Genomic DNA, 13,785 nt, shown 5'->3' with positions numbered 1-13,785 from the left:
GTGTTCCAGGGTTTTAACATCACTGGCAGCATAGAAAGTTTCTGCGTGCCCAAAGCTTACGTTTACATAATAGGAAGAGAGGAGACAGAAGAACAAAGAGCTGATTTTTCTTCCTAAACTGGTAACTGATGTTCCAGAGCTTGTCAGATTTCTCTGATGGTAGCAGAGGCTCCAACTCCTGTATCAACATTTGCTTTCATGAAGGAATTGGGTGCTACAGAAATCTGAGGTGGTAGCCTTGGCCTTCTGGAACATTTAATGTGCCAGTTGGGGGTGGGGTGTGGAGTGGGGGATGGCGGTAGACGACTGTTTTCGACCTAGTAATATGTCTTCAAGGGCTCTTGCCCTGCCTAGAAAATCTTTGTATTACTGGCCTGATTAAAGTTCTTGTCTTTTTTATACTAGCCTTTCTTTTTGGCTATGTCCCCCCTCCCTTACCCTCTGCCCTTTTTCCTTGCCATGGTGAAGGCCAAAGATTTAGGACAATAAAAAGATCAGAAAATAGTCATTCCTCTTGATACTGGACACGTGCAAGTTGTCCTTGCGCAGATCCATGGGCCTGATGGTGACTTTTGACAAAGGACAGTCAGGAGTGAGGGTTGCATAGGTGACTGTAAACTACAGCCTCATAGGTGTTTGGTCAGTCTGTATGTGATGAGGAAACACATCAGGTCAATACAGTTGGAGATTGAAAAGATGAGACTAGTTGTCTGTTTCCCTCTAGTCTTGTCTGCTTTCCCCTCTTCCGTCTGCTGTGGTGTTCTGAGAGGTGTTAGGTCTCTTGTAGGGCCTTCCTGTGATCTGCTTTGACTCTTGTCATTCACCAACTGGCAGTCTAAACAGTGTGTTAACACTCAGTCTCTGTGACATTTTATTTATCATCTAGTTCAGTCGTTTAAAATTTCTTTTCCACACTATATGAAATAGGTAATCTTGGAGATTCTCTGCTTGAAGAGGGAAGGTGACCAGCAGAAAATCCTTGGGTTTGGAACAACAGTTTGAAGCTCAGTGCCTCGTCTAGCCTCCTCATTTACAGTTGGGGAAATGGAAAGCTTGCAAGGGGCATGCTGACAGGCTTCCTGTCATAGTTGAAAAAGTAATGGGCATACAGGTAGGAGACCTTCTGGTCTAGGCCTTAACCTAATTAGAGGGACACTTGGACAGAATGCTTTACCTCTCTGGGTTTCACATTCGTGTAGCCTGAAGTCTTGTGTGCCGTTCAGCTCTGATTGTAGATTCTTGTCCTGGATCACATACCACATCAAAGCTGGGACTGGGACTGGGCTCCTGGTGCTACTCTTAACCACTGCACCCCGCCCCGCTCCCCTCATCAAATCCTGTAACCCAGAACGGGCCAGGCAGTGGGGGGGCTCTTTCCCCAGGGGATGCAGTAAAATGAATTGGATTACCTTTGTTGAATGCTTTTTCAAAAATAAAATAAACACTTATCTCTTTTTCAGGCATTCACATGAAGATTAGTTTATAATTTGGGGAGAAAGGGGCATCCAGATTGTATTAACTACATAACTAAAACCATATACCTCTTAAAAACAGTATGGAATTTTTCAAGCTGAGTCATTGTTGACCTAGGCTCTCAAATAGCAGTGGTCTGAATAGCACTTGAATGCTGGTATTAAGAAATCCAAACAAATCATTCATGTTCATCTTCCTGAAAGTTTATTTCAATTTAATTTTTGATACTCTGCTTTATCAGGCTTCATCTATGAAGAATTCTTGAAAATAATACTTGGCATCTGTCAGTCTGATCTTCATTTATTTGCTTTGCTGATGTTAAGAGACACCATTAAGTTGATACATTAGCAGAGAATCAGCCATGAAGCATCCTCACAGGAAAGTAATATTTATTTTAGTCAGAAGTAGCCAGACTTGCCTATCTCCTTCATCCTTTTTGAAATGAACATTTTCATTTATGAAATTTGTGGCAGTTGTGATGTTGCATTATGCATCTGTAGGTATTTCATACTTTAAAAAAAATTAATTTATTTATTTTGGCCGCGCTGGACGACATGCAGGATCTTAGTTCCCTGACCAGGGATTGAACCTGCGCCCCCTGCAGTGGAAGAGCAGAGGCTTAATCACTGGACTGCCAGGGAAGCCCTCATACTTTTTTTTTTTTTTTTAATTATTTATTTGGTTGCACCAGATCTTAGTTGCGGCTTGCCAGCTCCTTAGTTGCGGCACGTGGGCTCCTTAGTTGTGGCTTGCAAACTCCTAGTTGCGTCATGCATGTGGCATCTAGTTCCCTGACCAGCGATCGAACCTGGGCCCCCTGCATTGCGAGCGTGGAGTCTTAACCACTGCACCACCAGGGAAGTTCCTACCCTCATACTTTTTTTGCTCTCCTAGTGTCTGCCTTCTTATTTGGAAAATGTTCTCCTGCTAGGCACTATTGTAATATTTACGTTTGGTAATCAAACTTGAACAATTGAGAGGCAGCTTCCTATGGCGTAAACAATGTTGAATTGATAAAGAAGAAACCTGGGTGCTAGCCCTGGCTCTGCTGCTTACTAGCTGAGTGACTTTGGCCAAATCATTTTCACTTCTCTGGGCTACAGTTTCTTCATTAGAAAAATGAAGGGATTATACCAGTTGGTTCCCATTATTTCCCATCATACATAGTAAAATATCTTGTACATAGTAGGCCCCCACTACATACATGCTGATTGAAGCCAAGCTGGTGCCAAAAACTTTTTTCTTTGTTGGGGGGTGAGGGGGGGAGTTGGGGAAATGTGTGCACTGACCATAATGGCTATTTTTAGGCTTGAAACTCTTAGATGGCATGCCCTCTTAGATGGCATGCCCTCTTGGTCAGCATTTAATCCCTATACATAACATACATACATATATCGTAAGTATCTTGACCAGGGCTACACAACTAATAGATGCTAGGGCTATGTTATAAATCCATGTCTGTCTGATTCTAAAATTTGTGTTTATTTTATTAGACTGCCTTGCCTGTCTGGGATGTAAGAATAAGCTGTTTTTCTAATCCCTTGAGGAATTCATAGTCAGTTATAAACAATTAACTATATATATAATATGGGGTGGGGTGAGGGAAGTAAATGTTCAATAGACTATTAATTTCTATCTGCTTTGGAGGCAGTCCCATATTAATCTTAAAGATTTTCATATTCAGAGACTGAACACATTAGGTTCCATATCACAGTATTTTAAAAAGAATCCACAGCCGCAAGTACCAGCTTGTCTTTCTAGTCAGCATATTGAAGAAGTTGAGCATTTTATTTCTGACCTGGATTCACACCCAGGTATAACAAAACTGTAAGTAAATTTGTCTAACAGAAATAAGATGGAAATGTTTAGTCACGTAATGGCCTTAAATCTATATTTTGGGACTTCCCTGGTGGCCCAGTGGTTAAGAATCTGCCTGCCAATGCAGGGGACATGGGTTCGATCCCAGGTCCAGGAAGATCCCACATGCAGGGGAGCAAGTAAGCCTGTGCGCCGCAACTGCTGAGCCTGCGCTCTAGAGCCTGCGAGCCACAACTATGGAAGCCCGTGCTCTGCAGCAAGAGAAGCCACCACAATGAGAAGCCCACGCACCTCATCGAGGAGTAGCCCCCCCTCGAAGCAACTAGAGAAAGCCCGCGCACAGCAGCGAAGACCCAGCGCAGCCAAGAAAAAAAAATTCTGTATTTTCTTTGGCAAATAGAAAAGTATCTGAATAGCTCCTAATTGATTTTCTTCTGAGAAAACTCTCTAGACAACTACAAATGTATAGATAAAAATATACTTTGCCCCTTGACTTGTTTGTGTGGAGCTCCCTATAATACTTTTTTTTTTTAAATTTCAATTCAGAAAGTTATTGAATAATGTTGGGGTGAGACAGTGTTTTCCTGCTACAGCTAATAGCCTCCTGAAGTGTAAAAAAAAATATTGTTGCATTGTACTTCTTCCCATCTCCATTTATTTATTTATTTATTTGTTTGTTTGTTTATTTATTTACTTATTTATTTTGCAGTACGCGGGCCTCTCACTGTTGTGGCCTCTCCCGTTGCGGAGCACAGGCTCCGGACGCGCGGGCCCAGCAGCCATGGCCCACGGGCCCAGCCGCTTCGCGGCATGTGGGATCTTCCCGGACCGGGGCGCGAACCCGCGTCCCCTGCATCGGCAGGCGGACTCTCAACCACTGCGCCACCAGGGAAGCCCCCATCTCCATTTAAAAGAAAGGTCAAAACCGAGGCTTCATCTATTGCAGCCTGCACTGCTTAGGATTAAGACAAGGAAAATAATTACTGTTAATTGCCACGGGCAGTTAAAAAGGATTCTTTGTTCAGTAACAAATTGATTGTGTACAAATGAAAGTCAGATTAGATTCTTGAAATCAGCATCTTCAGCTAGAGTGGCTTTCACTTCAAGGGAATTGTGTCACTGGGAGTAGTGTACCTAAATGCTTGGTGATTAAAAGTGTCACTAGGTCTTGGACTTCATTGGTGGTGCAGTGATTAAGAGTCCGCCTGCCAATGCGGGGGATGCAGGTTCGAGCCCTGGTCTGGTAGTATCCCATATGCCGCGGAGCAGCTAAGCCCATGTGCCACAACTACTGAGCCCGCGTACCACAACTTCTGAAGTTCATGTGCCTAGAGCCCGTCCTCCACAACAAGAGAAGCCACCGCAATGAGAAGCCCGTGCACCATAGCGAAGGGTAGCCCCCACTCTCCGCAACTAGAGAAAGCCCGCACGCAGCAACGAAGACCCAACGCAGCCAAAAATAAATAAATAAATAAATAAATTTATTGGGGGAAAAAGTATCACTAGGTCTTTATTTTTCAGAAATGCTTATTAAGTTTTTAGGTGGAAGACTGGTAGATGCTGCTTTTGTAATATTTTCAACGGACTGATATCATTGAATATTTTAATGCTGCTGACCTATAGGAAATTTCTTCCACTGATTGGTCAGTCAGTTGAGGAATGCACGTAAAACCTTTGATAAATGAGGAAAAAGGACCCTGACTTCTGCGGGAGTGGGTTGTGGCATATGCCTAGTATTAGTCAACAGCCATGAAGGCTTAAAAATGGTCAGTTGAGCTAAAGTAGTTGTGATTTGATGTTATATGTGTATATACAAGGAATACATATTTTCTTAGGTACAGATTCCCTTAACATTTTTTCTTTTGTTTACTTTTTTTTTAAATTAAGGAGCAACTTACATGTAGAAAAGTACATAAATTTTTTTTTTTTAATTTATATATGTATTTATTTATTTATTTTTGGCTGCACTGGGTCTTCGTTGCTGCACGCAGGCATTCTGTAGTTGCAGCGAGCGGGGGCTATTCTTCGTTGCGGTGCACGGGCTTCTCACTGCGGTGGCTTCTCTTGTTGCGGGGCATGAGCTCTAGGCGCGCGGCCTTCAGTAGTTGTGGCTGGCGGGCTCTAGAGCGCAGGCTCAGTAGCTGTGGTGCACAGGCTCAGTTGCTCTGCGGCATGTGGGATCTTCCCGGACCAGGGCTCGAACCCGTGTCCCCTGCATTGGCAGGCGGATTCTTAACCACTGCGCCACCAGGGAAGCCCCAAGTACATAAATCTTAAGTGTACATTTCTGAATTTTCTACATCTTGTACAGACCCCTTTTTCATATGATGGGGCATAATTTCCTTTCCACACAATTCTTCATAAGTTGGAAACTGTTTGAGGGTCTCTATCTGTCAGGCACTTCAGTCATGACTTTAATATACAAATGTGAATGTGTAGGATCATATTTATAACTTTTCCAAGTTTATTCGAGGTCATATACCTGATAATGAATGGGATAATAGTGATCTCGTACAAATTACAAGTGTCGAAAGCATCTTTTAATAACAGATCTTTCCTATTTGTGTTGTAATTCCAGAGTTTTTGGGTCTCTCTTTACTTGGAATTGAAAGGAAATAGGTATGGTCACTGCTGTGACATCATGATGGGACTGTCAGGCACGCAAACTGGTGTGAACTTTCTGGAAAGCAGTTTGGCAATGTTTAAGAGACACAATCCTTGATCTAGTTATAGGTATCTATATGGACCAAAAACTAGAGATGAGGACCAAGATTTTATACAAAGATGTTAATTATAGTGATGTGTATTGGAAAGAAGAGAAGCAATCTAAATGTTTTAACTTTAAGGGAATGGTCACTTTATGGAAAAGTCTGGAGTCATGTAAAAAGGACGTTTTTGGAGAATTCTTGACATGGGAAAGTGCACACAAAATAAAATTAAGTATGAGAAAAAAGCAGGATATAGAACTATAAACAGTGTGGTTCCAGTTATTTTAAAAGATATATGGGAAAAAGTGGAAGAAATATGCCAAAGTGCTGTTAGTATTTATCTCTATGTTGTAGAATTTTGAGTGATTAAATTTTTTTTTCTGAGTTTTCCCATTTTCCATAATGATTTTGCTGTTTTTGATTCAGAGGAAAAAAGGTTAAACACTTTTTTTTTTTTTTGGCAGAGCAGTTGTATTATGTTTGGTTTTTCTTGAAAACATATGAAGGAAAAATTGAGCTGAAAAGCAAGAAATTAGTAATAGTGAGGTCTGTTGGACTCTAGTACCTTTGAAGGTAAGGCAGTTACCCTTTCTTAGCACAATAATTGAATTAATGATAGCAGTATTACCAGTTAATAACAACAGTATGCTTACTGAGTACCAGAAGACTCCTGAGTGTTCCCTCATATTCTCCTCACCGTAATCCTCTGCTCTGAGGTAGGTGGTATTTCATTGTCTAGTGAGGGAGCTGAGGCTTCCTGAGGGAACTTACCCAAGGCCACAGGGCTGATAGGTCCCTGAGGCAGTCTGGTTCAGAGCCTTTGCTTGGAGCCTCTGCTTTCTGCCACTTTCTCTGGTGTGCTGTACACTTTACAGAACTGATTTTACCCCAGAGATGAGGAAGATAAAAGTCTACTTCATGGCTGATAGCTGTAGCTATACCAAGGTGTCCCCCACCCCAACCATGCTTGTTTTAAAGGAGCCATTAGTACATTACTTTTTCCTTTTCTTGGTCAAAATCAGGAATGGACATGGCACTAGTTATATCTGCCCTTTTATGGGCCAAAAAATTCTTAAAATCAGATTTAAATAATTTTATTTATTTAATATAGTTGATTAATTTTACTTAAATATTTAAATAACTTAAATAATTAAGGGCTATTAAGCAGAAGAGGGAACAAACTGGTTCTCTGAGCTCCAAAGGCTAGAGGTGTAGGGAGACAAGTTTTATTTTTCCCTTTTCCTCCCCATTCAACCACTGTTTGGGTGTCTACACTGTTTAGAGTACCAGTTGTACAAAACATGCCTCCTCCTCTCTGAGAGTTTATATGCCATTTATAAAACAAAAGCAATTCTTCCCTTACAGGTGACACAAGGAACACCCTGTTTCTGTACCAGAAAGTAAAAAATTTAGAAGGCCAGTGGCCTGATTTTTTTTTTTCCCCGATCTTATCTTAAAGAATTAAGTGCGACTGAATATTTCAACACAAGAATGCGTTGACTAGGAAGGCAGATATCATCTTATTATGAGAAGAAAAGTGGTCCAAGTTCATGTTTTATCTTGAATACGGAATAATTTGGTAATTAAAAATTTTACCTTCTTTGTTTTTATTGTTGTTATTAACAGGACATTTGCACACACATATACCTGTTCATTTATTGGTCATTCTTTCTTTCACGAGGGAGAGCATTGAAGACCTGATGTTCATTTGCAGTGTGAGGGATTTACATTTAGACATGAGGAAGAAATTGCAAAGTAGCTTGGAAGCTCCACAGGGTTTTTTTGTTTTGTTTCCCCGTTTATTCTGTAGGACACGTCAATAGGAGCACAGTATTTGTTGAATTCAAGATACGATTTTTTTGAGAGAAACCAGGAAAAATAAAGTATATGGAATCTTTTAGTCCTTAGATTCCTGGGTTTCTTCAAGTGATGTAAAAACCATTTCTGCCGTTTTCATTTTGCTTCTTACCAACTTTGTGACCTTGGACAAGTCATTTATCTTGAGTTCTTGTCTAATAAATGGGCCTGCGTACCTATTCTGCCTGCTACAAAGGCTTTTTGTGTCCAGATTTTTTTAGAAGAACTAAATGCCAACAGTGGATGTGGAATTCTGTAACATTGGACAGTCTTTCAGTTTTCTGGGAGGATGAAAAAGCACAGTTTGATTAATTAAACTGTTTAGGTAGGCCAGCATGTTAGAGGAAGCCTGATGAAGTTTTTGTTTTGTTTTGTTTTTTTGCGGTACGCGGGCCTCTCACTGTTGTGGCCTCTCCCGTTGCGGAGCACAGGCTACGGGCGCGCAGGCTCAGCGGCCATGGCTCACGGGCCCAGCCGCTCCGCGGCACGTGGGATCTTCCTGGACCGGGGCATGAACCCGTGTCCCCTGCATCGGCAGGCGGACTCTCAACCACTGCGCCACCAGGGAAGCCCGCCTGATGAAGTTTTGAATCAGTAGAACAGCACGTGCTATTGATCTGTAATCTTGTAACTCACCCCAGGTAGCAGCCAATTTTAGGGTCTTAGCAGGGTCTCACACATCTAAATGTTGCAGGTCATAGGCCAAGTAGCAGTTGTTGAGGTCTGTTTAGTATTCACAGTGTTAGCAGTGAGGCCTGAGTTACTCTTTCTCCCATCATGATGCATGGCCTTGGGTCGAGTCCCAGTCCCACCTCTTGCCAGCTCTGCACCCTAAGACAACACACTTAAACTTTGGTGCTTTCAGGCACCTCATCTATAAAAAGGGGAATATAGTAGTGTCTACTCATAGGGTCACGGTACAAATTAAAACAGATAGTGTATTTAAGAAGCTTAAGATCATGCCTGCGTCATGGTAAAGGCTCTGTAATGTCATTTTTAGTGCAGTAGTTCCAGACTTGGCTTTTACAGACCAGTTGACAATATGGTGGTGGGAAAAAAAAAATTAATTTACCAATTTTTAGTTTCACCAGGGAGGACATTAAAAAAAAAAGAAAGAAAGGGAAACTACTCACCGTTATTTTGTTGAAGAAAAAGAACCCACTATTAGAATAGAAGACAGCCATTTTCTCTTTTTTGGCCGCGAGGCTTTCGGGATCTTCGTTCCCCAACCAGGGACCCCTGCAGTGGAAGCGCAGAGTCTTAACCACTGGATGGCCAGGAAATTCCCGAAAGATAGCCATTTTCAAGGAAGTTGGCAGCTTTACGTGGACATATGTAGATGTATGTTTCTAATTCTCATTTTTACATAGACTGGGGAAAACTGCCACAGGCCAGCACGAGTGGTATGTGGACAGGTATTAAATAGACATACCTGTCTCAGTTCCTCCATTTGTCACCTTAAGCTCTTCTCTGAGCCTTAGTTTTCTCATGTGTAAAGTAAAGATACTAATAGCTATCTCACAGGGTTGTTTTGAGAAACCGGGGTAATGTATGAAAAATGTTTGGCATATAGTAAGTGTTCAGTTGATAGAGCTTGTTATTCTCAAATGATTAGTTGAGTATTAAGCCAGTTAAGCGAAATCCCCTGTGCTTTGTGCCACTGGGAATTCCGAGAATTAGGGTATTGTGCTTGATTGCAGAAGTTTCCTACAAAGGTGTCCTCTTCATTCTTTCCTCTCTCGTTTATTCTCAACAAGTCACTGGAGGCACTAAACAGAAACCTGACTGTTGCTCCCCTTTAAAACCTTGGTCCTTTTCTGTGGTGTGTAAGATTAAGTCCAGATCACTAGTGTGTTCTATGGAATCCTTTATACGCTTTGGCCCATCGTGCCTTCCCAGTCTCCAGAACGCGCTCTGTTCTTTTTCTGCCTCTTTGTGGTTTTAAAATTAATTAATTAATTAATTAATTAATTTTTGGCTGTGTTGGGTCTTCGTTGCTGTGTGGGCTTTCTCTAGTAGCGGTGAGCCAGGGACTACTCTTCGTTGCGGTGCGCAGGCTTCTCATCGCGGTGGCTTCTCTTGTTGCGGAGCACAGGCTCTAAGGTGTGTGGGCTCAGTACTTTTGGCTCACGGGCTCTAGAGCACAGGCTCAGTTGTAGCGCCTGGGCTTAGTTGCTCTGCTGCATGTGGTATCTACCTGGACCAGGGCTCGAACCCACGTCCCCTGCATTGGCAGGCGGATTGTTAACCACTGAACCACCAGAGAAGCTCTGCCTCTGTGTTTTTGATGAAGCTGGTTCCTCTTGAGAGTTCCCTTACCTATCCTCTGATTGGTGAATTTCCTGCTCATTCGTCAGCATCCTCTCAAGTGTCCGCTATTGAGACCTTTCTTCCTGGGGTTTTTCCTCAGCTCTGTTCTATTAGCACTTTGCTGGTGATGTTATACATATCACTTGTGTGTGTAGTGATATGTTTGTATGGTTCTGAATCAGCAGTCACAAAACACCCATACTGTTCCCTTATCCCTGTCCCCCAGCCACCCACTTGTCCCCTTTGGAGACATCAGTGTTCTACCGGAGATATTTTTTTCCTTCCAGAGATACTTTATGCACATATAAACAAGCAAATAGAAGTATGTATGCATTCCCGCCTGCCCCCTTTACATGAATAGTAGCATACTATGATTACTGTTCTGCATCTTCCTTTTTTCCACTTAATATTTTGGGAGATGTTCAGTGTTAGCACAAAGGAAGCTTCCTTGTTCTTTTTTTACAGCCTCGTGGTATTCCACTACACAGATACACTGTAATTAGCCAGTCTCCTATTGATGGATATTGGACTTGTTTCCAGTTCTTTGCTTTTGCAATCAGTGCTGTAGGGGAAACGTGAATATATGTCATTTTGCATGTGTGAGATTATACCTGGAGGAGAAATTCCTAGAAGTAGAATAGTTGTCTTCTACTACTACTTCTTTTCTTTTTTCTTTCTTTCTTTTTTTTTTTGGCTGCCGTGGCTTGTGGGATCTTAGTTCCCTGACAAGGGATTGAACCTGGGCCACTGCAGTGAAAGTGCCGAGTACTAACCCCTAGACCACCAGGGAATTCCCATCTTCTGCTTCTTAAAGCTAGGAATTTGTTTAAAAATAAATTTTAAAAAAAGCTAAGAATTTGTTCTTCAATTTGTTTTTCACTTTTCCTCATAAAGTGCCTAACTTGTCACTGGTGCCTAATTAATGCCTGAATGAAGGATAGAATAGTCCAGCTGGTAAGCCAAGATGGATTTTTGAAAAAAAACTGGACTTTGATATCCGAAGTCCTGATATCAGGGGTCCACAGCTAAATCCTAAAGCTTGCCGAGGTTCTGGCAGCTGTCCCCCATGGCTTTGGTTGTTATAATAGCCCATAGGACATGGTTGGAAGTTGTCTGTGTAGCTCGCTCAGCTTGGGACAGATGTGACTTTTCAAAACCCCCCTCCCAATATGACAGTCAATACAATATCCCTCTCCCCTGTGAGCTCACCCCTAGGGAAATCCTTTTACTCTCCACCAAGTGAAACTAGGTCCTCAGAGACTCCTGCGGTAATAATAGCCAATACTTCTTTAGTCCTTTCTATGTGCTAGGCACTGTTTTATGCACTTTACATGTATTAACTCAAGGAATCCACGTTAACAGACCTCGGAAATAGGTACTGGTACTATTCCTGTGCCCATTTTACAGATGAGGGAACTGAGGGCAGCATGTGTTTAGGTAATGTATGTGGATTCTGAGAAAAGAGAGTAAGAAAAAAACACCTGCCCCTTAGAAAGTACCAAATTGTTACACAGTTTTACCAGGCTGATTTTGTGCGTGTGCTCTCTTTTCTCTCTCTGTCTCTGCAGTTTCACCTTAATTATTGACCTTGATTATTGGGAAATGTTTCTCCCACTGAAGGGTATTTGGATGAACATGGTACATTGTTTCATTTGTCCCCTTGATCCCTAGTTTAGCTTACCTGTTAAAGATTTCCAGAATGATCTAGCAGTTAATTTCAGTTCCATTTTCTGCCCCTCCTTTTTAGTGAGGTCCTAATTGGACTTTATAATCTAGTTTTTTCATCTAATCTTAGGAAAATACAATCAAAGCCTGTTACCCAATTCTTTCTATTATGCCTCCTTGAAAAATTTGCTTTTGATTTTTGGGGAATAGCCCTGGGAATTTTGGTATTGCATGATGTTCAAGGGGAAAGCCAGTGGCATATGTTGTGTGTCATCAGCCAGCCTGGAATGCTCACTTTAATAACCATGTCAGATGCATGTCTTCCCAGAAACCTTGCCCAGATCCTTTCTCTATTTCCAAGCTCTGAATCAGCATCAGGGCTTCTTTTAGATCAGCCCTGTCTAATCACCTCTGTGCTTTATAACGGCCACCAGCCGCGTGTTTCTACTTGAAATGTAGCTAGTGGGACTGAGAAACAGAATTTTAAATTTTATTTAATTTTGATTAAACTTTAAATGGGCAAAGCATTAGGGAGTGCAGATGTAGACTGTATCCTCCACAAGGGAGAGATTCTTCTTTTTCTCCCTCTCCTCTGACATAGGACCATGCTTCTTATGTATTTGATGAATGTTTGATAAATAGCCCTCAGATAAATAGCTGAAATATGTAAAGAAAGTTAAAATATTCCTTAAATTCTACTTCCTAGGAATAGCCATTTTTAAGAATTGTGTTTTAGTTTTAGAAAAAATTGCCAGTTTTCATTGGCATTTCAGTGATTTCTGCAAAGGATTCATCCTTGATTCTACAAATTGAAATTCACCAGGGTTGTTGTAGGTTTGGGAATTTTCAGATATGGAGGCTTAAAATAAATATAATAGAAAGGGTCATACGTTTAATAGAAGTATGACTAATATTGGTCAGGTAGCTTTATGAAGATTGTTGTGACATAGTGGAATTCTGTCCTAATGATTAGAGAGTCCTTAGTGAAAATCTAAGAGGATGAATCATCATTCTTTCCACTTCCATATCCCAGATGATTTTACTGGCATTTTGTTTTGAGGATGAGTCGGGTGTTCCGGTGTTTTTGGCTTGATTCCTTCTTGGGATGATTGGGGTATTTGAAGAGAGAGAGATTAAAGGATTTATTACTTGCTAGCAAGACTAAAGAAGCAGAAACGGATCTGCTGTCATTTCTTTCTCTTTCATAGTGGAAGCAGTACCATAGGCCAAGTTCCTTTGGTAAAGGGGGAGGCTAGCGGGCGTGTGTGTATGTGCGTGTTCACGTGCATACACTTTTCCCATGTAAAGATGTCACTGATTTAGTTTTTATTAAATTTCCTTGAATCCCTAATGTTTTTCCCTACTCCAAATCATTTGTTTTTGGGAACTTCCATTCTGTTCTGAAATGATGTAGTATTTACATTGTAAGTGGGCTGGTGGTGTTGGGGCCTAGTGAGGCATGGATAGAGTGATGAAAAATGATAAAACTGTGGTGCTCAGGAGTAAAGGAAGGGATTTTTTTTAAGTCTTTGAATTAAGTGGAATGTGGCATTGGATCCTGGAACAGAAAAGAGAATTAATGGAAAAACTGAAATCCAAATAAAGTCTGCAGTTTAGTTTTTTGTACCGGAGATAATTTCTTTGTTTTGACACGTGTAAGTCTAAAATTATTCTAAAATAAGTTTAAAGAAAAAGCCAGGAAGAGCAAGAGCATTTAAGGGCTGTGAGTTCACTAAGTGGGGTGGGGTTTACATAAATTTAGATTTTATAAGGGCCCTCTGGGAGCTCTGCCTCTCTCTCTGTCCGCTTCCCTCATTAAACTCAGTGTTCCAGCCACGTTGGATGACTGTAGCTCTTCCAGAGATCCTTGCTTCTGACTCTTTTCACATACTGTTTTCTTTTTCCTGGTATATTTTCCTGCCACCCCTTACCCCCAACCAAACCAAACCAAAAC

This window comes from Physeter macrocephalus, unplaced genomic scaffold (genome assembly GCF_002837175.3).
Source record: "Physeter macrocephalus isolate SW-GA unplaced genomic scaffold, ASM283717v5 random_596, whole genome shotgun sequence".
Taxonomy (NCBI): Eukaryota; Metazoa; Chordata; class Mammalia; order Artiodactyla; family Physeteridae; genus Physeter; species Physeter macrocephalus.
Note: the sequence above shows the minus strand (reverse complement) of the source record.